Source organism: Taudactylus pleione, unplaced genomic scaffold (genome assembly GCF_031769625.1).
Source record: "Taudactylus pleione unplaced genomic scaffold, aTauple2 ptg000009l, whole genome shotgun sequence".
Lineage (NCBI taxonomy): Eukaryota > Metazoa > Chordata > Amphibia > Anura > Myobatrachidae > Taudactylus > Taudactylus pleione.
In genome coordinates this window covers 2,336,365-2,355,971 of record NW_028284412.1, presented here as the reverse complement: position 1 = coordinate 2,355,971, position 19,607 = coordinate 2,336,365, and positions in this window count along the sequence as shown.

Below are 19,607 nucleotides of genomic sequence, written 5' to 3'. Positions count from 1 at the left end.
GAGCCACGGTGGAGGTGTCAGTAATTGTGGGCAATTATTTTAAGCCCGACGAGATGTCAAAATGGTGTTTCACTTTGGTGCTCTGAGTTGACTCATCAACCACACAGGTTTTTCCTGGCAGCAGCATTTGCTGGAGAAACTGAAGCAGGAAGTCATGTGCCATTTGAGCTTCAACTTGCTGGCAAGGAGCTTTTGAATCTTATAATATCTGTTTCAGCTGGAAAGAAGGATATTACAAATGTGTCCTCACTTGTCTTTGCTGCAGTCACATCAAGCAGCCCCTCTTGGCGCCAGGGGCACAACTATGGGAGACAATGGAGGCAGCTACTTATGCCAGTGTGATTCTGGTGCCCCCCTCACCCACAACTCCTCGTCCCACTCCTTCTAGGAGCTCTAGCCACGGAACTGTGCTGTGGGCCCAAGCATAAGCATGGCTGCAGATCTTCCAGGAGCTGGATGTCAACAAGGATGCACCAGAGAGAGCTGCGGGTAAGGGCATGGGAGGCGGGGGTCTGGGAGCAAATCTTTGGTGGAGCAACTTCCCGGAATGTGAAGTAGTCGGCAGTAGACTGGGAATTTTGTGATTTGTAGTTCCACCACAGTAGCAGTCTTACAGTATCTTGACTCAAACTCAGTCCTCAAAGCCCCCACATCAGGTGGTTTTCCCCTCTATCTGGGGTATCAGGAGGGCTCCCACCCACATCAGTTTGTTTTCCCTCCATCAGTGGTATCAGGAGGGCTCCCCACCCCACATTTGGTGGCTTAGCCTCCAACCAGAGGACTCTGAGCCTCATGCTAATTGCACTACACAGGTCACCATCTTATCTGTGACTAATGCATAGCTGTATATACCCCAAAAAGATCATTTTGGGGGGATATCCTACAAATTTACTTTAGTAAATAGGCCTAAAAGAAACAAATTCACATATTTTATATTCGTGTTTTTGTGCGTATAGATAGATAGATATGCACCATATTTATTTTCCCTTTTTTAGGGGGGGCACCAAATTATAACTTGCCTCCAGGAGTCTGGGATGAACTTACATCACTGCTTGGCGTGCTTGATAGCATGAGACTCTGATTCAGCAAGGATCGCTATTCTGCTTATGCGCACGCAACGCAGTTGCTACCATCAGCGGTACTATGTAAATGTTTGCATTCGCATTGCAGTCGCAGCCTAACATGAGGACACCCACTTCCCCTTACTCACATCCATATACTTGGGCAACATAGCAAAATAATCGGTAACATCGAGTAACATCAAACCCAGACCTCACTCTGGAATTGCTTACTTCAGATCACACTATGATGCCTCAGGCTGCATATGGTATTGCAGTGGCTAATTTATGCACGCCCTGCAACAGCATTGAAACACACTGGCATGCCTGCGTTCGCCCAACCACCCCCATCACCACCCACAAACGGCACTTCCTGTCAATCACTCTGCCATGGGTCTGCATCTAACTTGCGCATACGCACTGTGTTGTGTGCATATACTGTAAGCAACTGTGTTCCTTGCTGAATCAGGCCCTCTGCTAGCACCGGGCGTCTTTTTTGCATCTTTTAGCCGAAAGTGCGTCTAAGTTGCAATGCAATACAACTAGAATGCACCAGGAGACTGCTATTTAATTTGATATCTGACACTCATATCTGTGTGCGACTTTGTCTCTCAATCAGCATGCAAAAAGTCACTTAATAATAATAATAATAATAATAATCACTTCCTACTCTCCCCAACGGACTTTTCGCTCAAAAATTGAATATGCCCCATAGTCTTAGTCCAACACAGATATCCAAATGTCACATATCAAATGAATGTGCACATTCTCCTGTTGTGTGCTAGTCGCATCACATTGTGACATAGATGCATTTTCGCAAAAAAAAAACAACAAACATTAGCAAAGTTGCCAGGGAACTGATGGCTCACTCATGCTAGGCATATTGTGCTGCATGGCGTATTGAGGCTAGAGCAAGGACACATCCATTCCGTATGACTTAAACCTAGGATCAAGTATGGTTGCCAAAATGTAGTCATCCAATTGCAAACTTTTGTCAAGCGTTTGTTCCTGGCAAAATTAATAAAGAGGTCCAACATCCTTTGCGGAATCACTTCTTTTCATCTCATCCCTCGGTTTCTCTAGCTGCTTTTCCAGTAGTTTTATTAAGGGAATCACCTGACTCAAGCTGGCAGTGTCTGAATTCACTTCATCAGTTACTGCTTGAAATGATTTCAGTAGCTTGCATAAAACAAAGAGTATTCTCCTGTGTGCTGGACTAAGGTACATTTCCCCCTCCTCTCCCTATGTCATGACTTGTTGTTGTAGGTTTGGATGGTTTGTTGCTGTTTCTCCAATTGCTGAAGCTTAAAAAAAAGGATGAAATTCCACCTGGTTACTATCTCTCACTTCCGTGGTATGACAAACTAACTGAACTGTTCTTGCAGCCAGTGTGATCTTAATTGCAGGTGCTGAATGCTGAAAATGTCCTTAAATTTCTCTGGCCACAGAGGGTATCTGCTGCACGCCCCTTTAATATTTTTTACAATTTTCAACTACCAAGTTTATTGTGTGGGCAAAATATGGGACATGTCCAAATTCAACCAGCTGTAATGCTCTCACAATGTTACATGTGTTATTCGAAATGACAAATCCTGTGGAGAGTCCTAGCGGGGTAACCCTTTTTTCTATGACATCTCTCAGTTTTTCTAACAGGGTGACAGCAGTATGCCTCTTAATGAAGCTGGTGATACAAAGAGTAGCCTGTCTGTGAATGAGCTGGTGTTGTGTGTTAGATACTGCTGCTGCTGAAGGCGAATATCCATCCAGTGGGCTGTCACAGCCATGTAATCTTTAGTTTGACCAGTACCACTTATTCACATATCTGTGGTTAAACACTGTAGATAGTGGGTACACTGTCATTTTCTACGCCAAAAACTATTTTTTTTTATTTTTTTTTTAACATCCTGGTACAGGTGAGGAATTGCTGTTCTTGTAAAATGGAATCGAGACAGAATTTGGTAGCGGGGACACAAGACCTCAATTAACTGTCTAAAACCACATGTATTGATGGCGGATATTGGATGCAGATCGAATGCTAGAAAGTCATGTCTTTAGTGATCCACTTTGAAACTAGAAGGCTGCTTTCATACTTGCTTCCTCTTGTAAACGATTGTTTCACAGTCCATTGTTTAAAACTAGTCCTTTTTCTCCCCTTCTGGGATGAAGATTCACCCCCAGCAGCACCTAGAGTGCTAGGATTCTACTGTGGAATCCTGCACAGGGAATGAGTCAATTAGTCTTTGCAAATTGGATGCAGGAGGACTACCTCCGATGAGATTGATGATGAATGTTTTGGCGGTGGAGATTACATGAGAGGGGATCTAACTGAGAACTGGGAGCTAGCTAATGCTGGACTACTTGTTATTATTTTACCAGATTTTTCAGCTCTTTTCCAAAACTTTGCATAAACTTTCTGCAAATGACGTAACAGGGAGAAGGTTCCTAGATTGTTACTGTTCCTACCTCTACTTCCCTACCTCTACTTACTTTGGCTTTACAAACAGTACAGATGGCTTGACAAATGTTACCAGGATTTGGGTAAAAATAATTCCACACAAAAGAGGTGGCTTTTTTAGTCTTTTACCCAGGCATGACAATGGCCTTCTTTCTCCTACTGTATGGCATTTTTTTGTGCCTCACAGAGTGCTGCAGCCTGCCCACAGTACACAGTGCCCTGTCCCACCCTCTACCTCCGATCTACTGTGTGAAATGGCACCCAATCACATGGGAGGGACTTTAATATACAATCCAAAACAAGCGAGATTGGGGAAGATGATGTTTTGCCTTGTTTTGAGATCCAAACAAGGCGGAAAGATGCGAGCCCCGGCTCAGTTCGACTCAGAACCATTAAGTTTGCATGTGTTCATATGCCAAGACTCTGAACCTGCACATTTTCTAATTCTATTTGATCCATGTAGGCATTCTGGGGTCTTTGAAGAAAAAAACACATTGCAGATGAAATAAGGAGGTCTTACTGCAAATGACAGTTCATTGCCAGTCACTGTCAATAGAATGTACTGGACGCTCTTCCCACACTCAGGCCAATCAGTGTGGACCTCACACATATTTAATTTTACATTTATTAATCAAAATCCTATAGAGACAGTTGCACAGATCCTAGAAATCTGTGAAGTGCTACACAAAAAATACTTACCAGAGGCAACTTCACTTAGTAAATTTGGTGGTTTGTATTCACTTGAGGGAAATTGGTATGGCGATTGGGGCAAGTTGGGATGGCGATTTGTGTCGAAAGTCTCTCTCTGCTTTGGCGAGAGTTTTGAGCTTAACAAATCAAATGCCACAATCTCATAATGTCAATAAGTGTGGTGAGATGTGTGTAAAAGGGTATATAAAAAATGTTAAATATATCCCTGCCTCCTATATTTTTAAAACGGTTTAATGAATCCAAAACATTTGTTGAGCAATGCATTGCTTTCTTCTCCCAGGCACAAATGCAGAATGTTCTTGATTTTCCTTTCCTTCCTAATTATTTTTCTATTACTGCAGCGTGTACTGAATTATGGCAACTGAAAATAGAAACAGAGTATTGTGCACCATTTGACATAGGTCATTTGGATAGAATGCAAATTCCTCTTCCCTGTTATGTTCTTAACAGAAAACTACCCACATATTAATCAACACCATTAAATTCTCATATTTCCTTACCGTATTTTTTCTTTTTTTTTTTGCATAGTGGGTATATTGATTTGGTTGGATAGTTGTATGTGACTACCTCACAAAGTACACGAGTCTAGGCCAGACTGACTCTACATTTAACACATAACATATTTCCATTGGGAAGTGTCACAAATGGATTTTAACACACATGTACCTGTTAATGATAATGCAGAAATTTTATTTATTTATAGATTTATTCATGAGTACTGTACTGCATTGTCAGAGCTGTCAAACACACTTTCTGCACAACTTAATTTGAAAAATGCAGAACAGAATGTTACAATCTGTCTGCAACTATAATGTAGATATATTATAGAAAAATGTACATATGTATGTGTGTATATATATATATATATATATATATATATGTTTGTATGTGTATGTATATATATATATATATATATATATATATATATATAGCAAATCCAAAAGTAGCATGCACTCACGTTTAAAACTTTCAGAGGTTGTTTTCCAGAATGCAAACCGATTTAACATCCTGGAGCCGTCTTATTATTTTGTGGCTGGGTAGGATCATGGTCGTTAAGATGAATATTATACCTAAATGGTTCTATATTTTTCAGACCCTGCCCATAGCTGTTCCTGCTTCATTCCTTAGTAATATTCAAAAAGCCCTTATCTGTTTTATTTGGAATCACAGACCTCCGAGAATTGAAGCTAAAACCTTGGGGAAGTAGGGCCCAGGAGGTGGTAGAGGGCTTCCTCATATTAAACTTTATTATCTTGCCTTCCATTTTTCCCAAATGATCGCTTCATACTCTCCCCCGGGTTCTATTTCTTGGCTTGATATTGAATCGGCCAATGTCAATCTCCCAGATTTGACCCCATTATGGGGTCTATCTCCTACACACCGACCCCATGCATCTAAACTGCTCCCCACTATAAAATTTAATTCCAAACTTTGGGACTTCTACTCTCTGAAGATCAATCTTTCCTCACTATCGTCTCCCCTGGCCCCTATTCGGCATAATCCCCTGTTCTATCCTGGATTTTGCTCCACAAAGTTTCGTAACTGGACTCGAGTGAGATTTAAGTTCCCTGATGATTTTTCCAACCAGGGCCAATGGTTATCTGTCACGTTTGGCTTTGGGAAATCCCCTACTGAGGGGGTGAAAACTGAGGTCCCAGATTGAGGGAGGAATCGGAGGAGTGTGGCCTGTATATAAGATCGCCTCATCCACAAATATCAGATGTTGACAAGACCTGACCAAAGATGCAGAGTCTAACCTGCTGGGAGGTGTTCACCAGTGATCCCTCCAAGCGGGATATGGGTTTAAGCTGCACCCAGCAGGCGGGTCGTGGTCCTTTGGTCAGGTATCCGATATCCACGGGAATAGAGAAAATACGACAATGGCCCCAAGAAAAATATTTCAGTAAGAAGTACAGCTACACCAAGAGTTAGTATTTGTAGTTGTACACAAGTAAAGGGTTTTTGATGCACAGTTGCACAAAGAGGTGGCACTTGTTGTAACTGTACGCCGGTTAAGGTGTCTTGACGTATTATTGCACCAAGAGGTGGCACTTGTAATGGCAGGCAGGTAAGAAGTTCTGACGCACTGCTGCACAAAGAGGATGGTACTTGTAAGGCACACAGGCAAGATGTTCAAAAGCACTGTTGCACATTGAGATGACACTTGAATGGCACACAGGCAAAGTGTTAGGATGCACTGTTGCATAAGGATTTGGCACTTGTATAGTACACAGGCATTATGTATGGAGGCACTGTTGCACAAAGAGATGACACTAGTAGACTCGAGGATATCACGATGAGGGAACCTGGAATGAGGTAATGGCAAGTATACACAAGGTAGCGTCAACGTTGCACAGGCAACTACCTTCTGTCTGGAGACTGGTTTTATACACTAAGGTAGCAGATCATTGGTGGACAGTGTCAGCTGACCACCACCATGCTACCATTGGGTAATGGGCAGACAGGTGATGTGAACTCTCATGGCTGCGTCCATGACGGCAACTGCAGCAACCAAGGCACAGCGCAGCTCATGGTTGTCCACATGACTCTAAGTATAATGCTCAGCGCATCACTCCCCGCCACACCTGACGTGTGACCATCCGGAAGGTCAGGGGAAGACGGCGCTGTGGTGAGTAACGGCCTATTCAACCTGACATTATCCTTGTCTGAATTGCAACAAAAATCCCCATCCCAGACACAACCCTTTTGAATTCCTTCAAAGTCGCCATTTTCTACACTCCCTTCCTTCACTCTTTGTTCTCCGAGCCCTTAATCCTTTTCAGAATCTATGTAAACACTCTCCCTTGTCCAAAGGCTTCATCTCCCAGCTTTATGCCCTCTTTATAGATGTCACCCTCCCTCCTCTGAGGCCCCATGAAATTGCTTGGGATTAAGACCTCGGAAACCTCCTCCAGATGATGAGGCCTGGGATGATATGAGACTGGGAATAGCCAATAGCTCTATTGCTACTAAAATAAAAGAGACGGCATACAAAATATATTATAACTGGTATTATACTCCCGAGAGACTTAACAAAATGTTTCCGTCCTCCTCACCCAATTGTTGGCGGGATTGTGGCGGCAGGGGTACTATGATCCATATATGGTGGCCTTGTTCGAATATTGTCCCCTTCTGGGACCTGGTTCATGGCCTATTAAATTCCCTCCTGGAGGTTCCGATAACAAAAAACCCCTGGATATTTTTGTTGTGCTAATCCCCTCCAGGCCTTAGCAAATTCTCCAGAAAATTGGCCGCACACATTTTGGTGGCAGCAAAATCCTTGATTGCCTTAAATTGGAAGAAGACTTCTCCCCCTCATCTCTCTGCTCTTAAATCACAGATTTGGCATGTTGTGGACCATGCAGGAGATAACTTATTACCTCCATGATCGAGGACATCATGTTTGAGTTCCCTGACTGTTTGCTGAACGTAGACCCACGTCCCCTTTCTCTTGAGTATTCACTTTGCGGGTGGACCCATGGACAGCAAATTAAACGTCCTTCTTCTTCACTTTTCTGTTTCCACCATCTTATTCTGCTGTAACCTTTCATTTTTGGATGCTTTTTGTGTATTTGTGTTTATTATACTGTTTTGTGGCCCGCATCCCCCTCATTTTGTCCTACCTTCCCTCTATTTCCCCTCCCTTACATTAGTCACATGACTTTTTTTATTGTCATTTTTATTTTGTTATTACTATGTTTGAAATTTGGTCTGTATTGGGCTTTTGTTGCCCCTTGTTTTTGTGTTTATTTCTATTATGTCTGACCACTCAAAATAAAGAATTATAAACAAAAAAAACTTTCTAGAGTGTATCACCTAAGAAATCACAGAGAATAGAGGGTCTACTGTGGCTTTAAAATTATGCAAAAATAATATGAGCACTCTCCTTGCAGGTAGAAAAACATACGTTTTTTAATTATCACCTGCGCAAGTTGCAGGTGATAATGAGGGAGTGATGCCCTACATATACCAGCTCTGGGTATAGGTTTCACACCATTGTGTGTGAAACCTATAGAGATTACTTGAAAAAAAAATAATTTATATATGTATATATATTGGAGATGAGCGGGTTCGGATCTCTGAGATCCGAACCCACCTGAATTTAGCAGATCCGAGTCGAATCCATGCAGGCTCGGGGTTTCCCGCCTGACTCGGATCTCAAAACCGAGGCAAAACCATAGAGTCGGAAATCTTGCGATTTGCGAGCTTACGTCTCTGTGATCAATGTAGTATATAGGGACCACGCGGCGGACGCCATTTTACTCCGGCTGTGGAGAGTGAACAGGGAGAGTGGGTAGTGTAGAGAGGTGCTGGTGCTGGTGCTCCTGCTCCTGCTCATGTGCTGTGCTGTCTGCTGTGTCCTGGGCAGGTGCTGCTGATCCATTCTGGTCTGGTGCTGTGCTGTCTGCTGTGTCCATCTGGGCTGGTGCAGATACATCTGGGCTGGTGCTGCGTCCATCTGCGCCCAAGTTCTGGACTCAAAAAATAAATATATACTGTATATATTGTCAAAAAAAAAACAATAAAAGTGTCTTTTTGTGTAATATTTTTCTGTGTGTGTGCGTGTTAGGCTTAACCGCACAAGATCCAGCCAGCAATGCAAGTTGCAACCTAGTGCTGCCCGACTCCAGTCGTCATCAATCGTTGCTTTGGGCCCAAGGTCTGGACCTGTAAAAAAAATACTAAAAGTGTATTTTTTGGTGCAATATTTTTCTGTGTGTGTGCATGTTAGGCTTAACCGCACAAGATCCAGCCAGAAATGCAAGTTGCAACATAGTGCTGCCCATCTCCAGTCATCATCAATAGGTGCTCTGGGCCCAAGTTCTGGAGCTGAAAAAAATTAAAAATAAATTGTCTTTATTTTAACTTTGTGTGTGTGTGCATGTTAGGCTTAACCGCACAAGATCCAGCCAACAACGCAAATTGCAACCTAGTGCTGCCCAACTCCAGTCGTCATCAAACGGTACTCTGGGCCCATGTTCTGGAGCTGAGGAGAGTCCAAGTGGGGTATTCATTTAGCAATTTAAAAAAATTGTCTTTTTTTTTTTTTAATCTTTGTCTGTGTGCGCACAACTGCACATGTGTGAATTTGTAACCACACCTTGGCTACACCATTGCTGCTTGTGACACTGCTTCAAGGCCACAGAAAATATGGAGGGCTGTCACATGACAGGAGAGCCAGTTCAAGTACCACATGTTGTAGCTGTCACCAGCATCCTCTATGAAAGCCCATACCCCAGGGCTTAAGTCACGCCATCGATAATATGGTAAAGCAAGTTTTACTGAAGTTAAGAATAAAAAATTGAAAGGAAATTTGCCTTTAGCTAAACAAAAAATTGGCAATATGCCATTCACTACACGAAGTGGCAAGGAAAGGATAAGGACTTGGCCTTTCTTTATGAAGACTGCTGATTCTGATAACCCTTCTGCTTGTAGTAGTCATAGTGGTGGTGGTCCAATTAAAAATTTTAAAGTTGTTAGGACAGCTCCGGAAAAACCAACTGTGTGCCCTGAGAAATTGAAATCACAAATCCCATAGGAGAGTGCAAGTGTGTCCGCGATTGCCATGTGTGAGCCAGACCTAAATACTAGTGTACTGGAGGATCCTCCAAGTTCCAACATTTGTGTGCCCTCTGTAAATGTGGGGAAGGGCAGTCAACATCTTGCAGACGTAGTAATTGAGAATGCTTCTGTGGAATTGCACATGGAGGAGGAGGATATTTTGGTAGTCAACGGCGCTAAGGTTGATGAGGATGTTGATGATGAAGATGTTGGTGATGAGGATGTTGATGCCGAGGATGTCCTTTGTGTAAGTAAGGCAACAGCTGTTGCCCATGGATTGAAAAAGCCAAAGCCCATTGTTGACATGCCGGGGCAAAAGACAAAAAAAATCCACTTCTCACGTGTGGAATTATTTAAACCCCAATCCGGACACCAGTCAATAATTAATTGAGGTCATGTGTCCTCGCTACCAGACCCTTTCTAGATTCCACTTCGCTAGAACAGCAATTCCAAATCTGTACAAGGACAAAAAAACCTTATTAATGTCCTCAGAAATGCTGTTGTACCCACTGTCCACTTGACCCCTGATATGTGGACAAGTGGGACAGGGGAGGTGTATTGCCTACAACAGCAACAGCAGCAGCAACATCTACCAAAAGACAGCTGTTACAGAGGCAGGTTACTCTTTGTATAACTGGTTTCACTAAAAGACATACCACTGAGAACCTTTTAGAAAAACTCAGGGAAATCATTGCTAAATGATTACCCCACTTGGACTCTCCTCAGGATTTGTGATTTCGGACAATGCCACCAATATTGTGAGAGCATTACATCTGGGCGCATTCCAACACGTCCCATGTTTTGCTCACACAATTAATTTGGTGGTGCAACATTTTTTAAAAAATGACAGGGGCGTGCAGGAGATGCTCTCCGTGGCCTGCAAAATATACGGACATTTTAGACATTCGGCGACCGCTTGTCGAAGATTGCATGACCAGCAGGTACTGTTCAATTTGCCCTGCAATCAGCTGAAGCAAGAGGTAGTAACTCAGTGGAATTCTACACTCTATATGCTTCAGCAGATGGAGGAACAGCAAAAGGCCATCCAGGGCTATACAATGGACTATGACATGGCTGTGGAGGGGGAATGCACCTTACTCAAGCGCAGTGGGGAACAATTTCCGTGTTGTGCAAGGTTCTCAAACCCTTTGAACTTGCCACATGTGAAGTTAGTTCAGACACTGCCAGTTTGAGTCAGGTCATTCCCCACATCAGACTTTTGCAAAAACAGCTGGAGAAACTGAAGGAGGAGCTGAAACGGAGCGATTGCGCAAAGTATGTCGGACTGGTGGATCAAGCCCTTGATTCACTTCACCAGGATCCAAGAGTCGTCAATCTATTAAAATATGAAAAATACATTTTGGCGACCATTCTGGATTCTAGGTTTAAGTCCTAACTTGTGAGTTTTTTTCCAACAGACCGAGATCTAAAACTGTGCAAAGAGATGTTGGTAAAAAAAATTGTCAGCTGCAGCCACATGTGAAATGACCGCATCTCCTCCTTCAGTTTCTGCAGCTGCCAGAAAAAGACTCAATCTTCCTTACAGAATGCCTGCTGGTCATCGTAATTGTTCACCAAAAAAATGACATCTGATCGGGCCTGAGAGAACTGCCTACTAGTGACGTCTTCTACCGTGACTGTGTGATACGGTCTCCATTCACAGAATGGTGGAGGACTATTTCAGAGATAACATCCTAATAGGCATTGTCAGACAGTCCCTATCAGTACTTGCAGGAAAAAGAGGCAATTTGGCTTTGCATTACTTGAGTTGCCCACCCTCCAGTGTGTACTTCAAAAGAGTTTTCCGTGCAGCTGGCAACCTTGTCAGTGATCCGCGTAGGAGGTTACTTCCTCAAACTGTGGAAAAGATGATGTTCATTAAAATGAATTACAAATTCCATGAGGAGACCAACAATTACATGATAAAATTACAGAGGCGCCTATGGTGGATTACAGAAGGAAGAAATTAATATTGTGTGAAAAAGAGGATGTACACACTGATGGGGATGATGAGGACAACGGAAACTAGTAATGTAAAGCCAGTTTGTGTATGGGATCATTTTCATTTCCATGTCCATATCACATTGGCAGCTTGTCGCTGAAACCAATCATTTCAGCCACAATTGGTCCTTGTCACTGAAATGATTGGTTTGTTAAACTGTGAATGTCCTGTTTTGTTAATAATTCAGCCACAATTAGCAGTCCTTGTCACTGAAATGATTGGTTTGTTAAACTGTCCTGTTTCCTATACAATATAAGGGTGGGTGGGAGGGCCCAAGGACTATTCCATCTTGCACCTTTTTCCTTTCCATTATATGCAGGTTGGGGCATTGCTGCCTGACATTTTAAATTAATGTTATGGTTGGTTTAGGAACCAATGATTTGTTTTTAAATTATTTTATTATCAATTTTACAGCCAGGGGCTAAACCAATGAATTTCTCATTATTAATTATTCAGCCCGGGGCTGCACCAATGAATTGTTTTTTAATTAATTTTTTTATCAATTTTACAGCCAGGGGCTGCACCAATGAATTTCTTTTTAGTAATTATTCAGCCAGGGGCTGCACCAAATGAATTGTTTCTAATTCATTTATTATCAATTTTACAGCCAGGGGCTGCACCAATGCAGCCCCTGGCTGTAAAATTTTACTAATTTTACTAATTTTACTAATTATTCAGCCAGGAGCTGCACCCAATGAATTGTTTTTTACTTTTTTAATTAAATTATTATTAATTATTCAGCTCGGGGCTGCACCAATGAATTGTTTTTTATTCATTTATTATCAATTTTACAGCCAGGGGCTGCACCAACTATCAGCTATCAATTCTTCAATCTTCAAGGGTATCCCAACCATCATCTTTGCACAGTCCTCAACTCTATTAATAATTATATCAATCAGTTTTGAGCCATCAAGCAACCTTTTGGCCCTTTAACTAGATGAAAAAATCAATATTGTGAGCTGTGAGGCAGTCAACATTTACTAGAAACGAGTGTAAATAAATGTTATTGAGGTTATTAATACTGTAGGAACAAAAAAAGGCCAATTTTTTATGATTTTAGCTGTTTTTTTTATTTTTTTTAAGAAAAAATCCAGATCCAAAACCAAAACACGAAAACAAAACATGGAGGTGAGGTTTTGGCAAAACCAATCCAGATCCAAAACCAGGGGAGATCCAGATCCAAAACCAAAATCAAAACACAGGGGTCGGCGCGCATCTCTAATATATATAATATATATACTGTATGTGTATATATCTATATATATATATATATATATATATATATATATAGAAGAGAACAAAAACTACTGGACTCGGAGACCGATATTAAATAATTATATTGAAAGTGTCACAAAATATATATGTATATATATGTCTGCATTCAAAAAACATGTCATTACTATACACAGCCCAATAACATGAATATAATCACAAAGACACTCTCCAGTTTGTTCAATCACAATGCTGTATTTACTTGGTCATAAATTACAATACAATGTGAGAGAAAATATTGCACAGTCACTGCACTTTGAAGATATTCCAGCAAATAAACATCATAGTCTGCTTTATGGATCCTGGACCAGTGAGTCCACCAAAACAACTGTATTGCTACTTGGAAGACTCTGTGTACCAGCCTGTAACATCTTGCCTTTGATTGTGAACACTACACTGTCCTGCATTCCTGCCTGTAATGGGAAAATAGAGCTTCTGTTGCATTTTACATAGTCTATGTGATTCTCGCCACAATATATATATATATATATATATATAATATATATATATATTAGAGATGTGCAGTTTGGTTCTCCAGAAATCCAAATCCACCCAAATTTCGGGAATCCGGGTAAAGCCGAGTCACAGTTCTAATCTCCTGAGGAGATCCGGGTAAATCCGGGTCGCGGTTCTGATCTTTTTGCGGTTCAGAGATCTGATTTTAAATCTGAATGTACAGGTTTTGGGTTGCATAAATGACATAATTTTAGCTATTTTTAAAACTTTTTATCTATTTTTTATTTAAAAAATCCAGATCCAAAACCAGAACACGTGAGGGTGGTTTGCAAAACCAGATCCAAATCCAAAACCAAAACATGGGGGTTGGCGCACATCCCTAATATACAGTATATATATTGTGAGGATACAGGGTTCTCTGAATCACCCAGACACCGAGCAGATGAAACCAACGTGATGGTTTATTTTTCCACAGCACACAGCAACAGATAATATGTATGGACAAGCGGTAAATACAGTGAACAGACAATTCACAGGTAGCAGTCCAGATTGGGCCAGTCTCAGCAGCAGATAATGTCCCAGAGAAATTCCACGAAATAGCTAGAGATGCACAGTCCCACAGGAGAAACTATCACTGATCCCGTAGCAGTGAATAGCGTATAGGTCCTTGCAGAATTTCCAAAGTACAAATCCACACAGAACTGGTGATGCGTTCCACTAGCACTTTGGCAGAGCGAGACTTCTTAGTCAAAGTCAGCGACTAACATATGGAGTTGCCTTCGGTGACCTCTTTTGAAACCTTCCAATTTCCCACGATATTGTGACCACCCAGGGGGGTTGCACCATTTCCTGATTGGTGCGCGTCCCTTATCTCCTACCTCCCCCAGATATTACTTCCCTGATGAACACCTGCAGGGTTGGTTCTGTTCAGTCTACCAGATTCAAGTGAGGCACAAAACAGGCAAATGGAAGGAGGAGTAAATCCTGAGCGTCCCCTGTTGAGGTGGGAATTAACTTAGGGGGTCTTTTGCTCTGGGAGGTGTTACCTTGCTCTAGTGGTTATGAATAACTCAAACATATGGACCAGGCTAACATCAAGGCTAGACAGTTCTAAAGATTACATTTCCTGCCATTCTTACAGTAAATAATATACCTGATAATGGAAATGTGTGTCCAGAGAATGATCACAAATACACTAGGAGATGGAAGGGGAACACAAAAGGGCTAAAAAGTTAATTGATCGCTGCAAGGACTGAGATACTGCAAATACATTTTTAACACATATCTCATGTCCATATATATATATATATATATATATATATATATATATATATACACACAAACATATATGTTTGTATTATTAAACAGAAAGAAGAAAAATCAGTTGCAAAAATGAAAGAAAACCATTTGATGTTGGAAGGGCTGCTAAGAGGAAATTCAGGTCCTTGTGCAGCAGTTTCTTGGTCTTAATGTCCCAGGTTTACAAAAGTCAGTTCATGCCCTGAACTATGAGGGGTGTGACCATGTGGGGAAGTATAAAGTTATCGGTCCATTCATTCATCTGATCCTAAATACCTCTTATTCTAATCAGGATATAGTTATAAGACTGGCATCTGCAAGGCCTAATCAAGTTGCGCTGTTCTCCAGTGCAGATGGGGCCAGAGCCATCGGTCCCATTAGACACTATACTATCACCCAATCCTTTCACATAGTAATCTTTCCAAGCATTTTGAACCCACCCTCTCAGCACCCCTTTGTTTTGGACAGGTTATGCTGGAAGGTTCAGTGTGCTGAATAGTAGAAGTACTAATTCCCAGACTTGTCTTTAGTTGTCGCCAGGAGCAGGCTAATAAAGTACCAGGTTCTACTAGCATGAAACCTTCCACCAGATGTTCTGAACAGCCTATGTTTATCCAAATCTGCTCACAGAGGGTTAAGTCACATGCAGGTCCAAATGCAGTCACATCTAGAAAATCAGACGGATCTCATGCATTTCTCTCTGTATGCGAAATGGGTGTTTTAGGGCATCAATTAAGCAGCACCTGGGCGCTTGAAAGAAAACCACCTTGTGGGAGTGTCATGGGACTGTCTTGGGAGAGAAGACAGAGCTGTGCCTGATCCAGCTGGATCGTGCGTATGCCGAGAAGATGCCATATTGAAAACAGTGGGGTGGCGAAATGCGTACGTATTAGGATGCACCTATAGTCGCATTTACATTCCATTAGCAAAATATCCACATTCCAAGTGCAGCCACACAGAAACCTGTGTACAACTCCGCATCAGACCCATAATCTAAAGCAAAATTTTAAGAAACACATCTAGAACATTTAGAAATAATCAGTTTATATGGATTTATTCCAGAGACAAAAGAAGCATTGTAAGTCGGCAGGTCTGCATACTCTTCATCTTCTTACTTCATTGCTCTTGTTAGAGAGTCTCTCCCCTTTTTTAATTTTGGGACTTAGGCCCTCATTCAGAGCCGGACGCTCTGAGCAGAGCGCTCGCTCTGAATGAGGGCCGTCCTCCATAAAAATGGAGCGTCATCCTGGACGCTCGTATAGCTGTGGGTCACCACCCACAGCTTATACGAGCGTGCAGGATGATGGTCGCGATGGTCTTGACCATCGCGACCATCGCCAGTGCGACCAGAAGCCTGTGGTCGGGGTTTTCGACCACAAGCCCTGGAGTGATTTTGGCTCTATCAGAGCCAAAATCACTCCCACTGACATCACTAGTGATGTCAGTGGGGCCGGCTTCTGACGGTAGGCGTTCCCGTGGGAACGCCTCCGTCTGGCAGGCACGCCCCCGGCACGCCCACCAAAGGGGGCGTGCTGTCAATCAACATCGACAGCACGCCCCCTTTGATCAGACACAACGAGCGAAGGAAAGTCCTTCTCTCGTCGCGTCTGGTGCATGTGCACGACGGAGCTCCCTCCGTCGTGCGCATGCGCAGTGCACACCATCGACCCACTTGCGAGCAGACAGCCGCTTGCGAGTGGGTCTGAATGAGGCCCTTAAATCAGTATTGTGCTGGTAAATAGTGATTGCTAAGATAACACATCAGTCTGTGTTAAGGAGACATTGAGCTATCACTTAAGATCTTCCATCACATTATGATCAATAGACCATCCATCACCCTTAGTTCCAGCTATTGAATTTGCACTCACCTTGGAAAACAGGGACCTATTTAGTAATGTCTGCATTTTTGCCATGTTAATTAATATATGTTATGACCACTTTTCACAGTATTAATTAACATGGCTATTGATCATTTAGGTCATGCCGATACTGAGCATCCCAGTGATGACATTTCCCCATAAAAGCTTTCTTCACCCCAGCAGTGAAGGAGGTGTTTGTACTGGGCATGCATACTAGGGGTGTGCACCGGCCACTTTTCGTGTTTTGGTTTTGGATCTGGATCTTTCTTCGTGTTATGGATCTGGATTGGTTTTGCCAAAACCACCCTTCCGTGCATTGGGTTCTGGGTTTTGTGTTTTGGATCTGTATTTTTTTGAAAAAAAGCATAAAAACAGCTAAAATCACAGAATTTGTGGGTTTTTATGCTCTTATTCAATTATTAACCTCAATAACCTTCATTTCCACTCATTTCCAGTCTATTCTGAACACCTAACACCTCACAATATTGTTTTTATGGCCAAAAGATTGCACCGAGGTAGCTGGATGACTATGCTAAGCCACACGAGTGGGCGGCACAAACACGTGGCCCATCTAGGAGTGACACTGCAGCGGCAGACAGGATGGCAGTTTGAAAAACTAGGCCCCAAACAGTACATACTGCAAAGAAAAAAAAGAGGTGCAAGATGGAATTGTCCTTGGGCCCTCCCACCCACCCTTATGGTTGTATAAATAGGACATGCACACTTTAACAATCATTTCAGCGCCAGGGTCTGCCACATGACTGTGGCTGAAATGGTTGGTTCATTTGGGCCCCCACAAAACAAGCTGGCAATTAATGTGTCCCTGCACAAACTGGCTCTACGGAGGCAAGATATCATCCTCATCCTCCTCATCCACCGATTCCTTGGATAAAACAGGAAAAAGAGATTTAGGTGTCCCTGGACTGCTTACGGTCTTAGCCAAAGTTTCTGAACTTGACAGTAACATTTTATGAACGCGCTGCAGGTGCCGTATAAGGGAGGATGTTCCTAGGTGGTTAACGTCCCTACCCCTACTTATTTCACCTTTACATATGGTACATATGGCAAGACAGTTGTTGTCCGGATTTGGATAGAAATATTGCCAGACCAAAGAGGTGGAATGTTTGGTCTTCTGCCCAGGCATGACCGTGATGGGCTTTTTCATCCCACGGACAACAACTGTCTCCCCCGGAGCCTGATTTAAACAAACCACATCACCATCAGAATCCTCCTCGCCAACTTCCTCCTCAGCGCCAGCTACACCAGTATCCTCATCCTGTTGTACTTCAACAGTGACATCTTCAATTTGCATATCAGCAAGTGGACTGTGGGTGCTCCTTTCAGCACTTGCAGGGGGCGTGCAAATGGTGGAAAGAGCCACCTCTTCCCGTCCAGTGTTGGGAAGGTCAGGCATCGCAACCACCACCACACTTGGACTCTCCTTGGGGATTTGTGATATCTTCTTAGAACGCAGCTTTTGCCAGCTTAACAAGTTTGATTTTTTTAGTGGGAGGAGGGCTTCCATCATCATGTGAAGCTGAACCACTAGTCATGAACATAGGGAAAGACCTTAGCCATTCCTTGCCACTCCGTGTCGTAAATGGCATATTGGCAAGTTTACGTTTCTCTTCAGATGATTTAAATGTTTTTTTCAAGGTCATTTTCCTGAACTTTGTCATTTGGGATTGTATGTGCCCTCTACTATGACATTGGGCATCGGCCTTGGCAGACAACGTTGATGGCATGTTATCGTCTATGTCATGACTAGTGGCAGCAGCTTCAGCACTAGGAGGAAGTGGTTCTTGATCTTTCCCTATTTTATTTTTATCGGAGAAAGTTTGGTCCTCCATTTATGTTATATTGATATATACGTGCGGCTAAGGCGCACACAAACACAGAAAATTATTTTTTATTTTTGTTGGAGACTAGTGCACTTTGTGGGTTACACCACCCTTTAAGAAATGAGCCAGCTGGCCCTTTACTTATGGGACACAGGCGCATGCTTGGCACTACTTTGTTGATGCACGTGCGGCTACTGCGCACACAATTCACAAACACAAAAAATATATATTTTTTTGTTTTGTTTGGAGTGCCCTTTGGGGGTTACAGCACCCTTTAATGGACAAGCCAGCCGGCCTTTTACTTGTGGGACACAGGCGCACGCTTGGCGCTGCTCCTTTGTTGATGCACATGCAGCCACAGTGCACACAATTCACAAACACAGAAAAAAAAAATATTTTGTTTGGAGTGCCCTTTGGGGGTTACAGCACCCTTTAGCGGTCAATCCAGCTGGCCCTTTATTTATGGGACACAGGCGCACGCTTGGCACTACTTTGTTGATGCACGTGCGGCTACTGCGCACACAATTCACAAACACAAAAAATTTTTATTTTTTTTTAATTTTGTTTGGAGTGTACTTTGGGGGTTACAGCACCCTTTAATGGACAAGCCAGCCGGCCTTTTACTTATGGGACACAGGCGCACACTTGGCGCTGCTCCTTTGTTGATGCACGTGCAGCCACAGTGCACACAATTCACAAACACAGGAAAAAAAAATTTATTTTGTTTGGAGTGCCCTTTGGGGGTTACAGCACCCTTTAGCGGTCAATCCAGCCGGCCCTTTATTTATGGGACACAGGCGCACGCTTGGCACTACTTTGTTGATGCACGTGCGGCTACTGCGCACACAATTCACAAACACAAAAAAATATATTTTTTTATTTTGTTTGGAGTGCCCTTTGGGGGTTACAGCACCCTTTAACGGACAAGCCAGCCGGCCTTTTACTTATGGGACACAGGCGCACGCTTGGCGCTGCTCCTTTGTTGATGCACGTGCAGCCACAGTGCACACAATTTACAAACACAGAAAAAAAATATTTTTTTTTTGCACTTGGGGGGAGCACCCCCTGGACAACACTACAGCACCCTTTTAG